Source organism: Bison bison, unplaced genomic scaffold, assembly GCF_000754665.1.
Source record: "Bison bison bison isolate TAMUID 2011002044 unplaced genomic scaffold, Bison_UMD1.0 scf7180017864232, whole genome shotgun sequence".
NCBI classification, from domain to species: domain Eukaryota; kingdom Metazoa; phylum Chordata; class Mammalia; order Artiodactyla; family Bovidae; genus Bison; species Bison bison.
In genome coordinates, this window is record NW_011494804.1 from 1,876,403 (window position 1) to 1,883,976 (window position 7,574).

Here is a 7,574-nt window from a genome sequence, read left to right on the forward strand (position 1 = left end):
GTAAGGACTTAGGCCAGTAGATCTGGGTTTAACTCTTGACGCCAACTCTGATCTACATCTTTAGGGCTACAGTACAGGTTTTTTCAACCTCTCTGAGCTTCCATTCTCTCATCCAGAAAGTAGAATAATACTAGCTAATGTATAAGATTTTTATGAAGATTAGTGAGATCTTATATGTAAAGCACAGTCTAGCGCATAGTAGGTGTGTAACACAGAGCAGCAGCTCTCATTACCATCAGCATTTGTCTGAGTAGACAGAACATCCCTTTAAACAAAAAGAAAATTAGAGACTAGGTGCAGAGCCACTGGCTGCAAGCCAAAGGGGAAGATAAAGTGGTATAATTGCCTCTCCAGGGAAAAGCAGTAAATCGTGACAGCTGTGGAGCTCCCCCTCTGTGGCAGCGTGAGAGCAGGGCTGTGTCAGAGAACGTCTGTCTCAGTATGAGTGTCCCCGTGTCTAAAGGCCTCTGCGCGGTGATATATGGGGCAGAGGGCACAGTCCTGTCCTGCCTTCCAGGAGTTTATTATCTATGGACATGGGGACAAAGTAGGGGTGAGATAAGAGGTAGATAATAAAGGCTGGTCATCTCTATTATCTACCAAAATTGGGACAAAGGGAAGATTAGAAATCATCATATTATAAGAGAAACTGGGGAGAGGGGTGTTCTTGGTGGGTGAGCTTTCATGCTGGTGAAAGTGCATTGAGACAGATGCGGGTATTTGGGATGGGCACTGTTGCTGTTCAGTCGCTCAGTCATGTCCAACTCTTTGCGACCCCATGGACTGCAGCACGCCAGGCTTCCCTGTTTTTCACCATCTCCCAAACCTTGCTCTAACTAATGGCCATTGAGTCAGTGATGCCGTCCAACCATCTCATCCTCGGTCGTCCCCTTCTCCTCCTGCCTTCAATCTTTGCCAGCATCAGGGTCGGAATTTCAAGAGAGACATGGGAAAAGGAAGGCAATTAAAGCCAAGGGGAAATAATGACTCAGACCAGGATGGTGTCCATTCGGGAACAGTGAGTCACGTGGTTTGGCTGGAAACTGTTATGGAGTAACCAGGAAATAGAGGCCTTGAGAGGGTGCTTAATCGGGTCGTTGGTGAAGGGTGGCAGCCTCGGAACTATGTTGAAGGAAGATTAATCTGGCCACTGGGCGTAGGAGGGGTTGGAGCGGGAGAGGTTGGCCACAGAGAGGCTGATTGGGCGAGGAGTCAGCATCGAGGCATGAAGAAGGGGTGACCTCGACTGGGGGTGGGGTGGGGGGAGTGGAAGTAAGAACAGAAAGGGTGATCCCAGGAAAGGCAGCTCTCCTGGATTTCAGGAAGGGAAGCTGAGCAATACCTAAGCCCTGTGGCAAGCATTCCTTTGTGCTGGACCCAGAGAGGTAGCAGCAAAGCACACCAGGGCCTTGGCCACCCACATGCTGTGGAGAGACGTGTGCCCACAGAGGTCTGCTTCATAGGACCAAACTGGCCAAGGATGTGGGCATAAACTTCAGCAGTAACTCTCTAGTGAATGGGGGCATTATCCATCCAAAAGTGTTGGTCACTCAGTCGTGTCCAACTCTTTGTGACCCCACAGAGTCGGACACAACTGAAGTGACTTAGCAGCAACAGCAGCAGCAGCCCACGGCCTGCCATGGGATTCTGCAGACAAGAATACTGGAGTGGGTTGCCTTTCCCTTCTCCAGGGGATCTTCCTGACACAGGGATCAAACCCTGGTCTCCTGCATTGCAGGCAGATTCTTTACCATCTGAGCCACCAGGGAAGCATTATCTATAGAGCAATAGAACAGGCAAAGGATCATGGGCTTGACTGTTCTGAAAGCTTTTAAAGGTGAGTATGATGAAGGATGCCTTTCATTTCACTGCTCAGACTACTAGATTAGATCAGTTGAGGCCGCAATGTCAGCTTGTTTGGGTACACGAGCTTCCCTAGAGGAGATACCAAGGGACCCCCACACTGGAGACATTTCCAACAGTCCCATATGCAGCCCAGGAACTGAAGGAGAATGAAACCAACTCTTGACTACCTGAGGATGTTAGCCATTTGATTCCCCATCTCACAGAATCAGCCCGGTGGGAAACATCAACCTGGGCAGCTTTGGAGAATGAGCTTTATGAAGTAAAGCATGGCTTCTTTTTGCAAAGCAGCTTGGCAGTCCGAATCAAGATTCTGACATATGTTTATGTTTTGACCCAATAATTTTATTCTCAGAATCTATCCTGATCAACAGTACAGACAAAGATTCACAGGCCAGGATGTTTTTAAGGGGAAAAAGGAAATAATAGGGAAAAGAGACTAAACAGCAATAAGGAAATAGTTAAATTATGGTCTGTCTATTTATAAAATGTTGTGCAGACATTAAGTATCAGGTGTTTGAGGAGTAAGGGAAGATGTTCACAAAAGAGTGTCAAATGAAAAAAACACAGCCTACTAAATCACACATACGTTACAATGCCACAAAGATTACATGGGGGGAGAGGAGTAAATTCTGAGGAATCAAATTAAGACAGCTTCCTTCTTCATATTTTTATGAACTTGCAAATTTTTATGCAAGGATGTACTAACAATAGCAATAATAATTATGGAAAACTTACTATGTGCCAGAACTTTGCATAGACATCAACCCACTTAATCCTTATAACTCTACAAAACAGGCACAATTATCAAACCCATTTTACAGCTGAGGAAACAGAGGCTTGGAGACAGTTTCTCTGCTCAAAGTTATCCAGCCAACAAAGGGTGGAGGCAGCACTTAAAGCAGACCCCTGGGCCCCCCATCTGCCTACACTGATCTACCGTGTTACCTCTCCTCCGTGATCAGCAAGTATAGAGTGTGTGTAATGCTTCTAATTAAAACTGTCCTTCTTTTCCCTCTGCATTTCATGGTATAAGGGAGTCCAGGGTGTTGAATAGAGGAGATCATGGCCCCAGGGAACTGGACTCTGGTTTCCTGCCAAGTAATTCACCTTCTATGCCAATGTCACCAAAACACTAGTGATCGGAACTTCTTTTCTGTGGGAGGAACAAGGATTATAAAAGGTCAAAGAAAATGACTTTTCATTTTTAACAATTAGCTAATTCAGTACATTATGTTCGGTACTTAGCACTGCTGCTGCTGCTAAATCGCTTCAGTCGTGTCCGACTGTGTGCGACCCCATAGACGGCAGCCCACCAGGCCCAGCCGTCCCTGGGATTCTCCAGGAAAGAACACTGGAGTGGGTTGCCATTTCCTCCTCCAATGCATGAAAGTGAAAAGAGAAAGTGAAGTCGCTCAGTCGTGTCCGACTCTTAGCGACCCCATGGACTGCAGCCTACCAGGCTCCTCCGTCCATGACTAGTCATTAGCGTTTATACATAGATTAAGCAAATAGGAATGTGTTTTTCTACTTTGGAATAAGTGAAATGGGAAAGAACTGCCCATTTTACTTTGGAATAAGTGAAATGGGAAAGAACTGCCCATTTCCCCCCCAGGAAATCTAAATGTGTTTCTTTGAGAGTTGAGGCAATGCTCTCGGATGCTCTCCTGGGCCCGGGTTCCAGACCAGACACTGACCAGCTGCGTGAGGACTTGAGTGTGTCACTCACCTTCTTGGGATTTCAATTTCCTCATCTATAAAACTAAGGAGTTGGTCTAGACGATGTTTTAGTTTGTGTCTTGCTCTGATTGTCAATGTTCCTATGACAAAATCAGTTTAGAGAATAAGCCTATACCGTAAACCCCTACCTATGAACCTTCAATGGAGAGCTTTCAAAGATGCAAACGTGCGTGCCAGACCCTGTACGCCAGCTTTGTACTGTACTACTGGACTTCTCGAGGTACTGTACTGTCAGATTAAAGTTTTTTTCTTTATTTGCTGTGTTTATTTGTTTTTATGTACATATTATTTGTGTGAAAAGTATTATACACCTTTAGAGTACAGTATTACTGGCTCTCCTGCCAATGCAGGAGACTTAAGAGACCCAGGTTTGATCCTTTGATCAGGAAGATTCCCTGGAGGATGGCATGGCAACCCACTCCAGCATTCTTGCCTGGAGGATCCCATGCACAGAGGAGTGTGGAGGGTTACTGTCCATGGGGTGACAAAGCATCAGACACGACTTAGCATGCACAGTACAGTACTATATAACTGATCGTATTAGCTGGGTGTTCATTGTTGTTCAATCTCTAAATTGTGTCCGACTCTGCAGTCCCGTAGACTGCCGCATGCCAGGCTTCCCTGTCCTTCATTATTTCCCGAAGTCTGCTCAAACTCACGTCCATTGAGTTGGTGGTGCCATCTAACAATCTCATCCTCTGTCATCCCCTTCTCCTCTTACCCTCAATCCTTCCCAGCAGGATCTAGGCTAACTTTGTTGGACTTATGAACAAATTGGACTTAAAAACATGCTCTGGGAATAGAACTCATATGTATGTAGGGGACTTACTGAATCTGAAAAGGCAGGGATACTACCAGGCACAGCAATCTGCCCCTTTCCATGAACCTTCCTCCTCTGGAAAGCAAGACCCCCTTCCCTTCTCCCCAGCCTGCAGCCCCAGCTGAGATCACAAGCTTTAACCAAAGCTTGGTGGGCTAAAGCAGTCAAAGTGGGATGATACGAAGGAGAAAGTGGACTCAGGGTGGGTGAAGAATTCTTGGGTGCTGTAAAGATGTTTGGGCTTCCCAGGCGATGCTAGTGGTAGAAACTGTGTGCTGTGCTTAGTCGTGTCTGACTCTTTGCGACCCCATGAACTGTAGCCTGCCAGGCTCCTCCTCATCTGCCAATGCAGTACAAGCAAGAGATGTAGGTTCGACCCCTGGGTTGGGAAGATCCCCTGGAGGAGGGCATGGCAGCCCACTCCAGTATTCTTACCTGGAGAATCCCGTGGACAGAGGAGCCTGGCTGGAAACAGTCCATTGGGCCACAGAGAGTCAGACAGGACTGAAGCGACTTAGCACACACGCACGTAAAGATGGTCAGATCACATTCTTATGGCACCCGGCTTGCTTTTCCTCCACACCGATTGGTATTCTACTCACAGCACAGAACACAGGAGAGTCAAGGCCAAACCCAGATGATGCTCCATAGAAACAGGCCAAGCGCAGGCCATTTGCTGGGCTACAGATCCCGTTATCCTTAATGTTTGGGGACAGGAGAGCACAGAAAGAGCAGCAGGGCCTCCGCAGTGTCTTTAAGACGCAAACACCCTTGTTAAACCTCTGTAGGGTCCACCTGCAGGGACCTCAAACTGCCTAGAGAGCCTCTGAGCTGCCTGACCCCTGCTCCACCAAACACTCTCTCCACTCCCTATGTGAAGTCATTCCCTCAATCAGCAGCAATAACTTCGAGCTGAGCCAGCCAAGGCAGGCACACACGAGGCCCTGCGCAGTACATGAAGTAGGGTGAGTTGGAACTAAATGAAGGACTGCAGGTAGATTTCCTCAACCAGAAGAGCACATGTTCCTCTTCTGCAAGTCCCTCCCACTCAACTTAAAGGCTCCTTTTTAAAAAATTGAAGTATAGTTGATACACAATATTGGTTTTAGGTGTACAGCAAAGTGCTTCAAATATATTTGAATCTATATTTATATCTGAGTTCAGTTCAGTCGCTCAGTTGTATCCAACTCTTTGCAACCCCATGAACTGCAGCACGCCAGGCCTCCCTGTCCATCACCAACTCCTGGAGTTTACCCAAACTCATCTCCATTGAGTCAGTGATGCCATCCAACCATCTCATCCTCTGTCACCCTCTTCTCCTTCTGCCCCCAGTCTTTCCCAGCATCAGGGTCTTTTCAAATGAGTCATCTCTTCGCATCAGGTGGCCAAAGTATTGGAGTTTCAGCTTCAACATCAGTCCTTCCAATGAACACCGAGGACTGATCTCCTTTAGGATGGACTGGTTGGATCTCCTTGCAGTCCAAGGGACTCTCAAGACTCTTCTCCAACACCACAGTTCAAAAGCATCAATTCTTCAGTGCTCAGCTTTCTTTATAGTCCAACTCTCACATCCATGCATGACGACTGGAAAAACCATAGCCTTGACTAGACGGACCTTTGTTGACAAAGTAATGTCTCTGCTTTTTAACATGCTGTCTAGGTTGGTCATAACTTTCCTTCCAAGGAGTAAGCATCTTTTAATCTCATGACTGCAATCACCATCTGCAGTGATTTTGGAGGCCAAAAAATAAAGTCTGTCACTGTTTCCCCATCTATTTGCCATGAAGTGATGGGACCAGATGCCATGATATTAGTTTTCTGAATGCTGAGTTTTAAGCCAACTTTTTCACTTTCCTCTTTCACTTTCATCAAGAGGCTCTTTAATTCTTCACTTTCTGCCATAAGGGTAATGTCATCTGCATATCTGAGGTTATTGATATTTCTCCCGGCAATCCTGATTCCAGCTTGTGCTTCCCCCAGCCCAGCATTTCTCATGATGTACCCTGTATATAAGTTAAATAAGCAGGGTGACAGTATACAGCCTTGATGTACTCCTTTTCCTATTTGGAACCAATCTGTTGTTCCATGTCCACTTCTAACTCTTGCTTCCTGATCTGCATACAGATTTCTCAAGAGGCAGGTCAGGTGGTCAGGTATTCCCATCTCTTTCAGAAATTTTCACAGTTTATTGTGATCCACAGTAACGCTGAAGAAGCTGAAGTTGAACAGTTCTATGAAGACCTACAAGACCTTTTAGAACTAACTCCCAAAAAAGATATCCTTTTCATTGTAGGGGACTGGAATGCAAAAGTAGGAAGTCAAGAAATACCTGGAGTAACAGGCGAATTTAGCCTTGCAGTACAGAATGAAGCAGGGTAAAGGCTAATAGAGTTTTGACAAAAGAACACACTGGTCATAGCAAACACCCTCTTCCAACAACACAAGAGAAGACTCTACACATGGACATCGCCATATGGCCAACACCGAAATCAGATTGATTATATTCTTTGCAGGCAAAGATGGAGAAGCTCTATACAGTCAGCAAAAACAAGACTGGAAGCCGACTGTGACTCAGATCATGAACTCCTTATTGCCAAATTCAGACTGAAATTGAAGACAGTAGGGAAAACCACTAGACCATTCAGGTATGACCTAAATCAAATCCCTTATGATTATACAGTGGAAAAATAGATTTAAGTGACTAGATCTGATAGAGTGCCTGATGAATGATGGATGGAGGTTTGTGACATTGTACAGGAGACAGGGATCAAGACCATCCCCAAGAAAAAGAAGTGCAAAAAAGCAAAATGGCTGTCTGAGGAGGCCTTACAAATAGCTGTGAAATGAAGAGAAGTGAAAAGCAAAGGAGAAAAGGAAAGATATACCCATTTGAATGCAGAGTTCCAAAAAATAGCAAGGAGAGATAAGAAAGTCTTCCTCAGAGATCAATGCAAAGAAATAGAGGAAAACAATTGAATAGGAAAGACTAGAGATCTCTTTAAGAAAATTAGAGATACCAAGGGAAAATTTCATGCAAAGATGGGCTCAATAAAGGACAGAAATGGTATGGTCTTAACAGAAGCAGAAGATATTAAGAAGAGGTGGCAAGAATACACAGAAGAACTGTACAAAAAAGATCTTCACGACCCAG